Source organism: Schistocerca nitens, chromosome 4 (assembly GCF_023898315.1).
Source record: "Schistocerca nitens isolate TAMUIC-IGC-003100 chromosome 4, iqSchNite1.1, whole genome shotgun sequence".
Lineage (NCBI taxonomy): Eukaryota > Metazoa > Arthropoda > Insecta > Orthoptera > Acrididae > Schistocerca > Schistocerca nitens.
In genome coordinates, this window is record NC_064617.1 from 165,526,133 (window position 1) to 165,545,284 (window position 19,152).

The 19,152-nt window shown below is 42.9% G+C and overlaps 1 protein-coding gene across 1 annotated transcript in view; it reads right to left on the bottom strand.

Moving 5' to 3' along the window:
* The window catches only part of LOC126252181 (coagulation factor IX-like), a 145,195-nt gene extending 129,791 nt beyond the window's left edge, over positions 1 to 15,404 (bottom strand). The window contains exon 1 of the mRNA XM_049953051.1: positions 15,145 to 15,404. The gene's annotated coding sequence lies outside the window, so the exon portion shown is untranslated. The remainder of the gene's footprint in view (positions 1 to 15,144) is intronic.
* Positions 15,405 to 19,152: the final 3,748 nt, after the last annotated feature.

Consider the following 19,152-nt stretch of genomic DNA (forward strand, 5'->3'; position numbering starts at 1 on the left):
AATTTCAAAGTCTCAGTCAGAGCCCATGTTAATGCATGACGTCACGTCTAATGACGCGGCGGGGGCACAGACGTTGCAAACGGTAAACATTGCCGACATGTTACAAATGATAATGAAACAGAACGCCGAAAACATGGCAACCTTACAGACACAAAATGACGAAATTAAATCTGACCTCATAGCACTCAAGACGAGTAATGACACTTTATGTAAACGTGTGGAACTTATAGACGCCACACTGACCAAACAGATGACTGAACTCAGTACTAAATTTTCCCAGCTTAATACGACACAAGAAAAGACTACAACTGACGTAGCACTTTTACAGACACAAGTAAAAAATCTTAATGTCACGTGTGAAGTTCTTACTGAACAAATTCAAACATATCCTTCAGTACACGACAACCTTGAAAAACGAATTACTGACGTACAGAATAAATTTGACAATGTTGAACAGCACCTGACTGACATCTTACAATCTGATGCTACAGCTCATTTTCAAAACATTAATAAAGAATTTCATGATTGGGTAGTGAACAAAGACAAACATTTTGATAGATGCCTACGTGAAAATTTACCAACAATTGTGCACGACTCCGTAGCGCAATACATTACTAATAACAAACAGCTGATCAGTGACGCAGTACAATCCGTCACTGGACCAATGACACAATTCACCGATCGACCACAGTCTGAATGTAACGAAAATATCAGTCAAAATGTACAGTTCAGGAACCAATATACATTCGAGTATGACACACACATACCGCACACGACAAACACACAAGAACAAAACACACCACGACTACAACACATACCACGAGGTGCAAACACAAACACAAGCTATTATCATGGTAAACCACAGCAACATTATCGTAATTACTCGCCAGCTGAACATTGCAGTAATTACAGTGGAACAAATCCATATCACAATGCGAAGGAAGAAGAAAGCTTAATGAAACACAGGCAATTTCAGATTTTTATCCCAGAAAAACGAACCATTCATCCGGTGATTTTTCATAAATCTTTTAGTAACGCATTTCCACGCACTTGGAGTGACCGGAAAAAGATTTCATATATTGTCGGTTACATCCAAGGCGATGCAGCTGTCTGGGCATACAGTCAAGCTGACGTATGTATCACGTACAGTGAGTTTGAGCGTGCTTTTCTGAACAAATTCTGGTCGCAATCCGTCCAGGAGCGACTCAGAAGACAAATTCTAGAACCTGAAACTTTTAACAGTAAAAATGGCAACTTACGCCGATATTTTGAAAAATACTTGAACATGGGACACTTTTTAGACGAACCAGTCGCAACACGTGATATACTCCGTGCGTTGAAGGCCAAATTGCCTTTCAACATTAAAGAAAAACTCCTACATATCCCGGATGACGATTCAGATTATTTTTTAACAGCTTTAGATTCGGTTGACATGTTACTTGAAGATCAGCGCTTCGCGCGGCAAAACAGCAGCCACAATGTTTACACTAGTGGAATGCAAAACATGCAGGCTTGCCAACTCAATTCTGGCGCGCCCACAGTTGGATACGCGGTACAACAAGAACAGCAAACTCACATGCCGTCTCAATACGGAAATCAAAATCAACACGCGTATTCCAATACAAACAATAGTTACAACAGTAATAACACTTCATGCGGCAATCCATACAAAAGGCACCGCGGTAATAACTACAACGGTAACAACGGATACATAGGCAACAACAAAAACACAAACAGAAACAGAAATAATAATAATAACTACGAGCCAAGACAGCGTCAAGGCTGGACTCGTAACGATCAGTACTTTCATTCAAACACTGCTTTACCACAGCAGCCACCAGGACAAAATTGGAGCATACCTTATGACCGACAGGTAAGTTATAATGCGCAACAGCAACAACAACCGCAAAAGTTTGGAGATCACAATAGGCAATATCCGAATGTGAATATAATAGAAATGACACCTGACACACAACCTCAATCTGTGTCAGTACCTAGTACAAATGCTAATCCAACAAACTAGAAACAGTCACTTCTATGCCCCAGGTCGTGGCTGAGGAATTCTTGGGGGGCGACTTCAATGTTAATCAGTTATTTGGCATCACAGTTGAACATCAGAATAATGATATGCCGAATAATTCTAAACAAAAATTACCTGTTTTATTTATAAGATACAACCACAATAACAATATATCAGATGAACTTTTACAAGACAGTACACAATGTCGTTCAAACACAAATGAAATTGTTTTAGCATCTACCACTGGTGTAGTAGGTGGGATTCCAACTACTATTATTCTAGATACAGGTGCAGCTGTGAGCGTTTTGTCTTTTAATTTCTATAAAAAGATGTGTGAATTGGAACCTGTGCCTGAGTTTCCTGCCCAAAACTGTAAAATAACTACTGCACTAGGTAATAAGTCATGTAGGGTTACGAAGCAAGTTTTTGTAAACATTAAAATAGGTAATGGAACCGTACAATGGCCATTCCTGGTTGTACAAAACCTTGTGACAAATTGCATATTAGGAATAGATATTATGAGCGAGAAGGACTGCATTATAGACTTCTCCAAAGGTAAATGTATTTTAAATGATAAAGGCAGTGTAATTATTATTGATTTGGACAGGAGAACTCTAAAGCATGACAAACACTGTACAGGGTACAAGGTTCAGTTAGTACTTGACAATGACATTCAAGACACGCACACACACTCATTTGACACAGAGCTAATGGACTTGAAAACATTGCTTGATCATAAGATAAATGAAGCTACAGCTCTCAGTGCACATGAACGTATAAAACTACAGGAAGTGTTATCCAAATATTTACAAGTTTTTGCCAAGCGAATAGGTGTTATCAACACGTATGCGTACAAGATTGAAGTTAAGCCTCACAAGATCTTCTACCACAAGACATATAACGTACCGTTATCTCAACGACCTGCTGTGTGGCAAGAATTAAAACAAATGTTAGACTGGAAGGTCATTGAACCATCCACCTCACCTTACTGTAGTTCTCTACTTGTTGTCAAAAAATCAAATGGAAGCATTAGGTTAGTGTTAGACGCACGAGCAATTAATGAAATAATTTTACCAGTTCACACAAAACCCGAAAATTTAGAAGAGCAATTACAGAAATTTCTAGATGCAAGGTATTTTTCCACAATAGATCTCGCTAATTCATTTTGGCAGGTGAGTATCACTCCTGATTCTCGGAAATATACTGCATTTATGTTCGGGGGGCGAACCTATCAGTTTTGTGTTCTACCTTTCGGACTGAATGTCAGTTCTCGGGTATTCATTACAGCCCTGGATACCGTGCTTGGCGATGATTTAGTTGGGACAGTCACACACTATGTTGATGATATACTGATAGCTACACAGTCTTGGAATGAACACCTTGACACACTTCAAGGAATTTTAGAAAAATTTGCACAAGCTGGAGTCACAGCCAATCTTAGAAAATCAAAGTTTGGTTGCAGTGAGATAAAATATTTAGGACATATCATTAATTCACAGGGCATACGTCCTGATCCCAGTAAATTAGATGCTATCAGAAACTTTCCTAGTCCTCGAACTAAAAAGCAGTTAAAATCATTCCTTGGGCTATGTTCATTTTTCAGACGTTTTTTGCCACAACCACTTTTGAACAGTAAACATCTGCTAAATCTACTCAGAAAGAATCAAGTTTGGACCTGGTCGGAACAGTGCCAGAATGACTTTAATACAATTAAACATGCTTTAGTGAATGCAAACTTATTGAGCCATCCAGACTTCAATTTAGATTTCTGTATGACTTGTGACGCTTCACGTACTGGTTTGGGATGTTGCTTATTTCAAGTTGTAAAGAATAAAGATAAGGAACAGATAAGAATTATTGGGTTTGCGAGTCGTACTCTATCTGAATGTGAGCGTACATACTCCACTACTGAGTTAGAAACACTTTCCATAGTATGGGCATTCAAGAAATTCAATTATTATTTATTTGGAAAACATACAGTAATTTACACCGACCACCAGGCCCTGACATTTTTGTTAACTTGTAAACTTGTACATCCTAGACTATCACGATGGGCAGTTACACTTCAGAACTACTCTTTTGAAATTAAGTACATAAAAGGTAAGGACAACACCATTGCCGACGCTTTGTCTAGACTTCCACAAGGTATGAATGAAACCAACAGTGACTTAGAAAATATAAATGACTACAGGATTCTCTTAATGCAAGACAAGCAGTATCACCAATATTATATTGATATGTGCAGAAACATGGCTAAATTACAAAAATCTGATCCTCACTGGTATAAGATAATAACATTACTGGTAGAAAAACACAATAATCCTTTGACTAAGTATTACAAGTTACACAATGATGTGTTATTTTATCACCGACATCCAAATGCTACTAACTGGTGTGTATGCATTCCCAAAGAGTCTGAACATAATCTAATTTGGCACACACACTTAGTTTGGGGTCATTATGGGACGAAGAAGTGTTTAGCAAAGCTCAGCACATACTGTTATTTTAGCAATATGACAAGAAAAATTTACAGGGAACTGAAAACATGTGTCATATGTCAAAAAATCTAAACCTCAGAATTTATCCACAAAGACAGATTTACATTCTATTTTACCCAGTAAACCCCTGGAAATTCTGTGTACTGACATCAGTGGACCGCATCCAGCAAGCTCTGGAGGCGTCAAATATATCTTGGCTTTTTACGATATATTTTCTAAACATGTAAAACTTTATGCTTTAAAATCCGCCACTGCAAGTGCTATAATACGAAGATTCTCAAGTGATTACCTGTCGCACGTGGGAAAACCTAAAGCAATTCTGTCAGATAATGCAGCATACTACTCTGGGTACAAATGGAGAAATTTCTTGAAGGACAATAACATTAAAAGTATATCTATTTCAAAGTTTAGTCCACAATGTAACGCGACTGAGAGACTTTTCCGAGAATTAAACCGATTCATGAGGACCTATATTTCATCAAAACATACTAATTGGGTGTCCTACCTAAGTCTTTTCGAAGACGTACACAATAACTTAAATATTTACGATACAAATTACACACCTAACGAGATCATGTTCAATTGCAAACAGAACGATCAGTGGATAGAACCATTACCTAAGTTGTCAGACAAGGAAATCACACCTGAACAGAAAATAAAAGAAGTTTTGACTACGCTGACACATCACGCACAGATACGAAACAAACATCACAGAAACATAATAAAAAGAAAACAAAAATTCGAGGTAGGAATGCTTGTACTACTTCGTACTCATCATAAATCTGTAGCACTCAAACGACGCAACGCTAAGTGGCGTCTGCTATATGAAGGACCTTATATAATTGTTAACATACCGCATCCTGGTGCGTATTTGTTACAACATCGTAGAACTAACAAAATTATTGGGCTATACGCACACCGAGATCTTAGAGCATTTCATGCGGAATAATGTCAAAGTCACATCCATCAAAACATTGCTAAGGAACTCCAAAAAACTCTATTGCTACAACACAGATAGTAAGTAGTATAGAAATTTTCATTTCAGCGGTTCCAGTGACGCAGTTGAAGGCAGAAGAACTCTTCTTTCAGCGCGCGCCACCACCTGGAAGACGGAATATTAAAATAAAATTTATGTTTACGTAGCAGTGAATGATATATTAATTTTTTCACGGAACATTTGTGACTGTGGGTATCACTGACTTGGTGTGACATCTGACGAACCGACAGACGTCATCTGTGAAGCGAACTTTTACTTTGAGAAATAGATTAGACGCACATCTCTCAACACGAAAAGCATCTATCAGTAGTCAAGGCCACACAGACACTATACACACACGCACAAAACGCGAGGAATCAAACATTTTCTCTCTTACTATTTTGAATATTTATTGAGTAGTGAAAATGCCTGGTCTTGCCTACTGATGTAATGAATGTTGTGTCTAACCTATCTTAATTTCAGATGACATCGCAAAATAAACATCGATAAAATCCCAGCAAAACCCTTAAAGAGGACGTAATTATCTGCAATTCATGTAATCAAATGTGACACAATGTAATAACCCATAGCTATGTAATAATGATGTAAACATGTTTATGTGCAACTGTATTATGTTTATGCTATGAAAATATGTGACGTGTGTATGTATGATTACTTATATTTTTTTTCTTCTCTTTCAATGATGTATAATGTAACTGTTACTATGTAAAATAAATTTGAACAAAACGAGTGCCAAAAGGACATTGCATAGTGAACCATTGTTCACGGACATTAATGAACATTACTAACTCTGCAACTACGCAGAAACCTATGTGAAAGAAACTGTTAATGACATTCATTATGCATCGTACCTATGTAAACGCGATGAACCATTTCTTTGATTAATAACTACGAACATTTAGGTGAGCTATATTCAGCAAAAAACTGAAAATGTGAAGTGCATAATTCGTGCATCGTCTAGTGACAATACTACAGTACCTAACTTCAAGATGTTAACTGGATTAAACGGACACAAAGTGCCTGTCCAGAAAACAACACGACGGGTGGAAGAATTTTGGTTGGAACTTCAGGGAATGAAATGTTCTCGAAATGTGACGGACACTCTTACCTGGACTGTCCAAGGATCCACGCCAGCTATGTGCCGTCCGAGGTTCTGCAACCAAGCTTCCACGGAATGTAAAAAACGAACTGCACGTGGACCAATTACTAACGGGTCACGTCAGATCTGTAATAAACAATGTTTTTTAGTCACAACGAACTGCATCACAACGACTATAATGGAAATGGAAATGGACACGCTTATGTTTTAATCACGTTGTTATACAACGATGATACTAACCTGTGAAAAAATTATTGTGCAGCAGATGAATATGAACTGTAATAACGACACGATGTGAATAGGTCGACGCACCTGAAACATACGGACATTTTTCTTTGAAGTATTTCAAAACAATACTATGTAACTAAGAACATTCAACAATCTGAGTTGTATTGTGATATAACAAATATTGTAAATTTAAAACTAAGTTACCTGTTATAGAATGTAGCCTTTATATGTAATCTTGGTTGAATATTTTCTTTGTGCAACGACTAAGATACGCGCGCACACGAACAATATGAACTGCATTACTGTGCCGCGTGATCTAACTGTATGATATAACGGCACTGCCGGAGTCACACAGACGCTTCTGCGCATGCGCGCACTCTATCTGCCAACATAAGAACTTTTACGGCGCACCCGCGTCATTCAAATTTTGTATATAATGTGTATAATGTGTGTAATGTAAGTCATGTGAATAGTTGTAGATAACTTAGATTTTCTTGTGCCTTTAGGTGAATTGCTCGCCTGCAGGTGTGTCCTTTCGCCACGCAATTCAGGGGGCAATATAAAGGCACATTTGCATGCCGAGCGTGAGTTTCCGCGGAAACGCGAAATATTAATTAAATAAATAATCAGTGACTAATAAATAAAGCCTATGGCACACAACTGCAGCGCTGTGTCGCTGATAAAGACAAAAGAATAATTACGTTACTCTTATGTCTGATTAAGAGAAGAGAGAGCTCAGGTAGAAGTGGTGCGAGAAGCACGTATTTTATTTTATTGTCTGGCACACCGCCATATTTTCATGTTATAGAGGAATACTGCGAGTTGCAACCACACTAGGCACTCGATTCCGTAATGAATTTATATTTATAAAAGTAAGTAGGATTATGAACTGTAGGCTATTTCATTGAATATATCTGATTTAACTAACTGTGTAACTTTTTTATGTTTAGTAGACAATCACCTCTGTACGACGTATTGGCATGGCTGGCAAATCATTGTAATATTGAGATTAGATCATGAGTCCGTACCTACCGCAGCAGTCTTTGGAAACGATTTAATTACGAAGTCCGATTATTTCAGTTTTCTTTCACGGTCAACTACGAGTTACATTGCCTTTTCCAAATAGCCATTGTCAAGCGTCTGATACCGAATAATTAAACGTCCACGTTCCAGATAAGCAAATACCAATTACAACCAATCATCATACATACAGAATAATTAATCATTAATATTTTATTCCAAAAAAAAATTTATTTTTTATTTATTTTATAACGTGCATTGTCCTGTTGGAACAGCAAGTTCCCTTGCCGGTCTAGGAATGGTAGAACGATGGGTTCGATGACGGTTTGGATGTACCGTGCACTATTCAGTGTCCCCTCGACGATCACCAGTGGTGTACGGCCAGTGTAGGAGATCGCTCCCCACACCATGATGCCGGGTGTTGGCCCTGTGTGCCTCGGTCGTATGCAGTCCTGATTGTGGCGCTCACCTGCACGGCGCCAAACACGCATACGACCATCATTGGCACCAAGGCAGAAGCGACTCTCATCGCTGAAGACGACACGTCTCCATTCGTCCCTCCATTCACGCCTGTCGCGACTCCACTGGAGGCGGGCTGCATGATGTTGGGGCGTGAGCGGAAGACGGCCTAACGGTGTGCGGCACCGTAGCCCAGCTTCATGGAGACGGTTGCGAATGGTCCTCGCCGATACCCCAGGAGCAACAGTGTCCCTAATTTGCTGCGAAGTGGCGGTGCGGTCCCCTACGGCACTGCGTAGGATCCTACGGTCTTGGCGTGCATCCGTGCGTCGCTGCGGTCCGGTCCCAGGTCGACGGGCACGTGCACCTTCCGCCGACCACTGGCGACAACATCGATGTACTGTGGAGACCTCACGCCCCACGTGTTGAGCAATTCGGCGGTACGTCCACCCGGCCTCCCGCATGCCCACTATACGCCCTCGCTCAAAGTCCGTCAACTGCGCATACGGTTCACGTCCACGCTGTCGCGGCATGCTACCAGTGTTAAAGACTGCGATGGAGCTCCGTATGCCACGGCAAACTGGCTGACACTGACGGCGGCGGTGCACAAATGCTGCGCAGCTAGCGCCATTCGACGGCCAACACCGCGGTTCCTGGTGTGTCCGCTGTGCCGTGCGTGTGATCATTGCTTGTACAGCCCTCTCGCAGTGTCCGGAGCAAGTATGGTGGGTCTGACACACCGGTGTCAATGTGTTCTTTTTTCCATTTCCAGGAGTGTATGTTGTGTGGCGCTCCATGGCTTAGCTGGATCGTTACGTAAATAAGTGCTATTGAGCGTATATATCGTGTCTGTCCAGCACGAAGTCTCGATATGTAATCAAAGCCGCTTTACATCCCCTTTCCCTGCAGCCAACCAAAGACCCGTTTCACGTATCGCTACGGGGCATCAGCGAGCTACGCCGCACTTACTTAATCGAAGACTGCCACTGACAGCTCTCAGTGTTTACCACCGTTAGCTGGAGAAAGGCCATCCAATGGTAAATGCCAGTAGACATGTGGGAGATAGATGGTATTTGCAACTGCTGGGAATGAATATTGCTTCGAGTGACGATGGGAACAAGGTAAGTTCAATGGACCAATTTCCCAGACACTCCGCTCAGTGGAAGCGTTGCCATGAGCCAACACGCGTTTCGCCTTTTCCGCAGATATTAGACCGTAACTGAGAAAACGACGTTCAAAGTTTTCTCTGCGCCTATTCGCGAATAGGTAGCTCAATTGAAGCGGTGGTATAGTGATCGGTGCCACGACTGGACAATTTGCGCCCCGTATTCGAAACTATTTTTGGTTTTCATTACTCTACCAATATCCGTAGAAAATAACCACAAAAAAGTATTCCCATTGATAGTGAAAAAGCACTGTCCTTATTTGTCTTCTAATTGTGCATCCGGTGAATGAATAATAAAATAAAGAAAGAAAAACAAACGAATGGAAGATTTATTGAAACTGATTTTGGTGAAATTTTTGTAGTGTACACAATAAACTACAAGCGCCACATCTCGGAAACATGATCCATGATGCTCGGTTTGCTTCGAAATTACGGCCAACACGTGCAGTTTTGCGCAGTGTTAACGACGTTTCTTTTCGGAGTGAAATTCATACGAAAGAATGTCGCCTTGGCAAACCTGCCTTCACACGACAATCGTAGTGTTCCGAATTTCTGTGTTTCGAATGTTCCTGCGACCGGAATAATCCAAGGGATCGTACCAAATGCTCCTAATTTAAAAACCTAAAAGTAAAATATAAGAATTAAGAACTGATATAAGAATTAAATAGAAGAATGTGAGAATTTAAAGGCCATGAAATTACTATGTACACGTTATACTGATTATATAAAAACTTCACGGCAAATCTTAAGTAATGGGTTCCTCATACAGGAAGAAGAAAATAAGTGTGGTAAACGTGGGCTCTAAAATGCATATCGGAAGAACTACGAGAACTTCTTCGTCTTCGATCCTGCGAAGCAATTGTCTTTTACTGTAAGCTGTTCCCTTTTTCTGTTCTTGGGAGGTCCTAGCCTGTACTAAAACAACAAAAAAATCCAGTAAACACAAGCCGTAAAATGCATACCTTACGAACTATGAGTACTTGCTCAGTAGAAGAGATGGATATCACAGTAACGAAGATCAACAAGTGCTCATAGCTCATAAGGCAAGCATTTTAGAGCACTTGTTTACTATACGTACTTGTTTTCGCTCCATACTACCTCCTCCCAAAATATGAAAACTGAAGAGATTGCGGTAGGAGAAATTTCTTTCACAGAATCAATAATGCAGAGGTGTTCGTACCTCTTATGTTGAGCATTTTAGAGCTCTGGTTCCTGGACATTGCATCTTCTTCTTACATGAGGGAGTCCATTCCCGGAGTTTTGCCGTCGACGTTTGAAACACCCTTACAACAAATGTATGAGCGTAACTACGAAACCGAGTCAAATTTTACAACTAATATAATGCCCTTGCAACCAATAATTTGGTAATAAATATCCATGTAATAACATGCTCTGCACATGGGTGAACAAATGGAAAAAATACAGTAAATAAAATCAACAATCCGGTTTCGAACATAGGACGTAAAATTGGAAATACTGGACGCTATTAACTGTGACACCACTTCAGCTCAGCTCATCGCACGCTAAAAGATACAAAATTGCTTCGAAAACTTTGACCATCTCTATTTTTCGTAAACGGTCTAATATATATGGAGAAGCTGAGAAACGTGATCTCTTATTTTGGCTCCTCTTCCACTGAGCGTAGTTGCTGGAGAATCAAGCTATGGCACTTGCCGTGTCCTCTTTGGGAAAAGTTTACCACAAGTAGCTGGACAACGACCATATATAGAAAGCGCCGGAACCATTTGGGATGCCGATTTTACTAGCAACAGCTGGAAATGAATAGTATTTAGGACATGCAGGTCTTGCTATTCTATTAAGTTAAACGCTCACCCGCACTTGTTGCAGACACTGACTACAGGACTCCTCGAACAACTAACGAGTCATGTAGTTTCTCAAATACTCATGATAGTACGTCCACCGTGTGTGTGTCTGACTGGCAGAAATTCCTCGCTAGGTGACGCTGCTATCTCCTGGACGAGTTTATATCAATAGTAGGTCGGTGAACAAAATCTTCTGGCTGTTCACTGTATATGTTTTAGAAACGAGTTTATTTTTTTAAAGGTTCTGCTTGTGGCTCACCTACGTTTCTAGCGTTTTCCGTCTGTTCTTAGTTTAGCCATGTCCCTTTAGCGAATTAGAACCCGGCATTTCTGATTGATTCGATTTTGTACACATGTTTAATTTAACAGCTTATTATCGTAGTGGTAACATTTCAGCGTCCTTGTTTAATTTTCATTTACATATTCTCTTAATCCGCCTCTCTGACATACTTGAGTTTTATCTAAAGAGGTCAGGTAATGTTCCCTTGATTTAGATAAGCGTATATTTTACTGTTTCCCAATACTTCTTTTCTTTTTCCTGTGTTTGTAGGTCTCTATTGGTGTGTCGACTACTGAAGTATTTCTTTTCGAATGATGTATTAATCGAAACCATCTTGGCAGGTTCTAGTAAGGCCTACGTTTCCCACTGCACCATTTGGAATTATTCTGATATGAGATCCACCTCATCTAGTTCTTCCTGATATCAAATAAATATTACAGAATTTTTATTTATTAACAAACTTTACCCTCGCCTCATCATCCGTCCTGATTTACAAGACGCCACAATATGAACAGAAAGATAGTTTTTCCGCCTACAGAAACATGTAATATTGGCGTATGTCACAGAGGGAAGATAAGTAGTTTAATGACCGATCTTTAATTTAAAATGGCGTAGCTTGTCGATGAAATTTTTAGTATCACTGTAAGCTTTCTTTAGTAATCGTATGTGTTTACAAACTCTCGCTGCAGAACTAACTTAGTTTCGTAAGTACATCTCTAAACTCATAGTTCTACACTACTGGTTATTAAAATGGCTACACCACCAAGATTACGTGCTACAGACGCGAAATTTAACTGACAAGACGAAGATGCTGTGATGTACAAATGGTTAGCGTTTCAGAACATTCACACAAGGTTGGCGCCGGTGGCGACACCTACAACGTGCTGACATGAGGAAAGATTCCAATTGATTTCTCATACACAAACAGCAGTTGACCGGCGTTGCCTGGTGAAACGTTGTTGTGATGCCTCGTGTAAGGAGGAGAAATGCGTACCATCACGTTTCCGACTTTGATAAATGTCGGATTGTAGCCTATCGCGATTGCGGTTTATCGTATTGGGACATTGCTGCTCGCGTTGGTCGAGATCCAATGACTGTTAGCAGAATATGGAATTGGTGGGTTCAGGAGGGTAATACGGAATGCCGTGCTGGATCGCAACGGCCTCGTATCACTAGCAGTCGAGATGACAGGTATCTTATCCGCATGGTTGTAACGGATCGTGCAGCCACGTCTCGATCCCTGAGTCAACACATGGGACGTTTGCAAGACAACAACCATCTGCACGAACAGTTAGCCGACATTTGCAGCAACATGGACTATCAGCTCAGAGACCATGGCTGCGGTTACCCTTGACGCTGCATCACAGACAGGAGCGCCTGCGATGGTGTACTCAACGACGAACCTGGGTGCACGAATGGCAAAACGTCATTTTTTCGGATGAATCCAGGTTCTGTTTACAGCATCATGATGGTCGCATCCGTGTTTGGCGACATCGCAGTAAACGCACATTGGAAGCGTGTATTCGTCATCGCCATACTGGCGTATCACCAGGCGTGATGGTATGGGGTGCCATTGGTTACACGTCTCGGTCACCTCTTTTTCGCATTGACGGCACTTTGAATAGTGGACGTTACATTTCAGATGTGTTACGACTTGTGGCACTACCCTCCATTCGATCACAGCGAATCCCTACATTTTAGCAGGATAATGCACGACCGCATGTTGCAGGTCCTGTACGGGCCTTTCTGGATACAGAAAATGATCGATTGCTGCCCTGTCCAGCACATTCTTCAGATCTCTCACCAACTGAAAACGTCTGGTCAATGGTGGCCGAGCAATTGGTCGCCACAATACGCCAGTCACTACTCTTGATGAACTGTGGTATCGTGTTGAAGCTGCATGGGCAGCTGTACCTGTACGCGCCACCAAACGCTGTTTGACTCAATACCCAGGTGTATCAAGGCCGTTATTACGGACAGACGTCCTATGTATCCAAATTGCGTGAAAATGTAATCGCATGTCAGTTCTAGTATAATATATTTGTCCAATGAATACCCGTTTATCATCTGCATTTCTTCTTGGTGTAGCAATTGTAATTGCCAGTGGTGTATCTTATCTCGAGGCAAAACGCAATAAGCACTGAACTGAACCCTCCACGAACTATTTCGCTTTCGTAGCTCTGTCTCTACCGATCCTCTCTCAACGCCCAAACTCTTCAGCTTTTGTCAGATGCGCCTTGATGATTACACGTGCAAATCAATATCATCCCCCTCCCCCCTCAGATTTTGTAGTGAAAGGGCCCAGTGGACAGATTGTCAAAAACTGAACTTATGTTAATTACGAAAATAGGAAGAAAGTATACTGAACTACGAAAACAACGCAAAATGCAAACACATAACTGTCCAAGAACAAGAACTGCAATATACGAGTATAACAGACCCAGAGACAAATGGCGTCGTGGTTAAGTAAGTTCGGCTCGCGTAGCCTTGAGACGTGAACGCCTGCTGCGCCCCTGTTGTGGAGTTAGAGCGCTCGTTGTTTACTTCTCGCCGCGGTTTCGTGTACTTAATCCCACTTAGGAGAGAGCCACGGCACACACTTATCACCGGACAACAATCAATATCGCATTCCAAGCAGAATACGCACGACCAACATCTTACGAGATTGAGTAATTTATACGGGATGATCTGCCCGTGGATGCGCAGGATATCAATGTCATCCACCTTTCCATCACTGGGAACGTATATGTGAAGATGCTCACTGAAGAACTATGTACCGAAATCGTGAGTGGCTACACGCGAAACCTGAAGTTTAAGCAAACCGAAGGACACGCAGGTGATGTAATGATTGTTAACGCAGGTGTCGGCCTGCGTTCGATCAGGGTCTCCGAACTCGCGTTCGAGGTCCCGCCGGACGTCGTAATGTCAGCTTTTAAGCCGTATGGCAATGCACTCATCACCTGACTGAAAAATGGAAAACCTTTGTGACCTACCCTGTACTCAACGGCGTGCGTCAACTGAAAACTGAATTGGTGAAGCATGTGACATTTTACTTGGTAACAGCTGTATTCAGGGCCATCGTTATGTATGTCGGGCAGCCCCATACCTGCACTGGTTGCTGCCAGATAGCGCATATGCGCCAAAACTGTCTCCAGCGCTGGATTGTACAGACACCACCCAAAGACGCCCAGACGCCGCCTCCACTGTGCCGTCCACAGTTCTACTGCACGACCCACACGACCCGTCGCAGATGATGACTACCCTCGAGGAGACTACTGCGACACATATCACGTCACTGTAACCAGAGGCACTGCCGGGAGGAAACACTCGCGTACCTAGTACCGCTGACAGAGACATGGAGATGGATCTGACGTCTTCCGTTGTACCGACTTCTGACTTTCTTCCATCCGGCACGGAGGCGATGGACAAGAGTTCCCATTCCGACACAGAACAGCATGTACATAAACAACAATACTCACGAAACCACCGGTAAGTGGAACCGTGCGCCCTCGGAAGCTAATCTTCAGAAAATGGGACGACAAGTTGACCACATACCCGATGTACAAAGTCGGCAATGTTCCACCACCTCACCCTACGACAGATTCACGTCATCGTTACGCGGCGGCGTCGAACCATCCCGCAAGCGTCCTGGGTGACGTCCCTCCTCTTGTGCCAACACCACTTGCGTGCACGTCGGAGGATCCGTCGCGGAACACCGCATCTGTACTGAGAGCTACAGGGCTGATGACGTCGAGGATGACATTGTGATAGTGCCTGGTGCCGCGGAAGCAGACGCCCCGATGGAAGTGTCGGGACAGCTGCGACACAGCAACTGAAGACGCGGTGGATGCTGCGGCTGTCCCGCCACTGACGGTCGCCGCCTTGCCGACGCACTTGGCGACCTATAGTTCAATTCTTTTATCTTGGCGGCTCGCGCTTGGCCGCCCAGACGCGGGAGATCGCTGCGTTGCCAGTTGCACGCGCAAGAGATGCAGCGCCATAGTATAGTATAGTTCGCAAACTTACGTTTAGGGGCGAGCGCGCAGTTTATGAAGTAAAGCCACCACGGCTGCATTAACCCTTTCACTGCTACAGAGACGTGCTCCCCGCATTCGGCGCTGTGCGCGATTTTGTCATCACTGCAGTGCTCGCCTGTGCAGAAACATGGTGTTCCGACTGCTTTGACACACTTATCATTCGATTTCACAAAAACTATTTGGCCCAAAAATTTGATTTCTACACATCTTCTTGACTGATACCATCCCCTCATAAATGAGTTAATTTTGTTTCGATGTTCAACGCAGTTATTGGCAGCATTAAATGTAGTAAACCATTGCACGAAATTTTGAAGAGTTTGCAGAGGTAAAAAGTCCACAGCGTATACTTTCCGTATGGACGATTTTAGTGACCATTAAAAATTTCAAAAAATTACATTCAAACGAATAAAATTCATAAAGTAACACACTTCGATATTGTTTTTAAATAAAGAAAATATTAAGGACCGAACAAGGTTTGAACACAGAACGTTTTGCATAGCAGCCAAACACCTTAACCATTACGCTAACACATCTCGTCGTTCAGCAGACTTCCTCGAGGACTTTAAACAATTACGCAAAATATGGACAAACGCTGTTAGTATGACTATGAATTACTCACGTTTCGTCGAAGTACAATAGGAAATAAACAATTACCACTGTTATTTATCGCGAAAACGTTTTGCATAGCAGCCAAACACCTTAACCATTACGCTAACACATCTCGTCGTTCAGCAGACTTCCTCGAGGACTTTAAACAATTACGCAAAATATGGACAAACGCTGTTAGTATGACTATGAATTACTCACGTTTCGTCGAAGTACAATAGGAAATAAACAATTACCACTGTTATTTATCGCGAAAATGCGGTTAGTGAGTATGAATTCCGTTGCTATCGCCTGAATTAGGAGGCTTATTGCTTGTTTGGTTTAATTAATTAATAGAATATGAAGCAATTGGTATAAAGAATGCTTTTTTCCAAACTTTCTTTTATAGAAAGTCTACTATCAAGATATTGCTTTTGTTCAATTACTTTATTTATGAGTGAACGTTTCTAAAACTGAAGACTCTCGTCCGTGCTCTGCACTACAGTCCAACTCTGGCAACGTCGTTCTCTGTTCATTGGCTGTCTGTGATTTGTGAAGTCAGATGCGCAGAACGAACCTAAACTCGGCCGCCGTCGTAAATGACGCGCACTTTAACAATACCGACTGGCGACTCTCGACATCAGTAACATTCGTGCGCGCCACAAATTTACGATGTTATGCGGCGTATATAGACACTGTGCTCCTCCAAGAGGTCTACGTGGAAGGTTTCGTAGGGCATCTCGGATGGACTGCTCACGTTTCACACGCGTCTGCCACTGGCAGTGGCGTGGCAATCCTTCCGTGTGATGGCGTAAATGCCGAAGACGTCGCTTTCCTCCTTGACGCGAGAGGAATGGTGCCGAATCTCCATGACGTCAGAATCGTTAATATCTTTGTGCCCTCCAGATGGGGACGACGACGTGATTGGTCCCTTTCTTTGCAGATACGGTCGCGCCCCTCTTGTTGTTTTGGACTCCAGGAAGCCCTTCAATGGGGATTTTAACTCCAGTCAGGCGCCGAAGTATCAACAGCCATAATACGTTCCATAACCATCCTTCGCCTCATGGACACATTGAAGTACGTACATGGCGATAGGGCGGGTTTCACACATCATACGAACCACTCCCGTAGCATATAGACTGGTACCTTCCATGCAGCATTTTTCGAGGAACACGGGCCGCTGAAATACGGCCCATCATTTTTTCTGAGCATGTGGCCTACACACACACACACACACACACACACACACACACATATATATATATATATATATATATATATATATATATATATATATATATATATATATATATATATATATATAGTAAGCTTGCTCCGCCAGATTGTATGGCATGGTTGAGGCCTCTGTAAATTGAAAGTGACAAACCTACATTCGCCTGAATGCGGACAGCCCATGGAAGCAATGTGGATGCCATGCGCCCGTCGGCAATGGTCTTACCCGATCGAACTCTGTTGGTGGTTGCTATGAGTCCAAGCTGGCTCTTACAAAGGCTTGCCTGGAGGCAGCACTCACTAGATTTTTACTACCGGATCATGCGTGATTGTTCAGCATTACCGCATTCATCTGCCCGACAGCTAGTAATGAACCGAGCAAAAGCGCGGATCACAGCACTCACGAGGCAGCACCTCGAAAGGATGATTGTTGGTGCGCGCACCATGAATAGAACGCACCACGAATCTCCGTCGATGTATCACATCATCGCATAAGGTGGGCGCTTGGCGACGACGGGCACTGACTCATGCTGTGACTTTAGCCGACATTCGCTCTGCCATATCGCAACGTGCGATCGGAAATGCTCTCCACCATCACTGTAGTCAACTGTTTGCGGGCCGCCATCATCTCCCAGAAGCGATTACATATGTCACACTGCCGCAGGACGTGACGATGACATTACTTGAGGACCTGGCTGAGGAGGTGTCCCCTGCAGCTACATTGGCCAGTGCGCCTCACAAGTCACCACGAACCGACGGCCTCTTGTTACAGTTTTTCAGGACCTATCACCAATTATTGATGCCTGCCTGGGCGGATGTATGCCGAGACTTGGTGTTCCCTGAGGTACAGCTTCCTGGTGTCATCCTCAAAGTTTCGTTCTTTCCTGTCCATAAACCAAACGGTGGAATCTCTGTCAGTGACTGTCACCCCCTATCGCTCCTGAACTGTGATATGGTGATCTTTACCCAGTTTTGACAGCACGTCTCAGGACGGTCGTATGGCACGTCGGTTTCCATGATCAGATCTCGATAGGAGGCGATCACAACATCTGGACTGTATTATGTCCATACCGTGGCATGACTACGTTTGAGCGGATGCGGAACATTACAAGGGTTCTGTCCTCAGGCTTTCGGCAGGGTTGATCACTCCTATTCGACTGCGGTGACGCGGAATATGAGATTCCCAGAGAGGTTTGTGGAGGTAACAATCTGTCTATTCCGGGATTCAGTACAGTGGCCGTCTTATGCCGATCTTCATGGTACAGCGATCGGCGCGGCAAGGATGCCTTCTTTCTGCAATCCTGTACTCTCTCGACATGGCACCATTACTTTGCGGCTTTCCTCAACGCCTCACCGGGATGACTCTTGGCGGACACACATTTTGTTTCACGGCCTACGCGGACAAGCTGGTCCTCTTCCAGCACAATGACAACGATGATGAAGTAGCACTGGAGGGGTAGAGTCCTACGGTGCTGCTTCGGGCGGCGTCCTTAAGTTTCGCAAATCTCGTGCGTTGCTTTTAGGTGGTGGGCTGCCCAGTGAAGCGTCGCTTCCCTACGGATCGCCGGCCGTGGTGGCCAAGCGGTTAAAGGCGCTACAGTCTGGAACCGCGCGGCCGCTACGGTCGCAGGTTCGAATCCTGCCTCGGGCATGGATGTGTGTGATGTCCTTAGGTTAGTTAGGTTTAAGTAGTTCTAAGTTCTAGGGG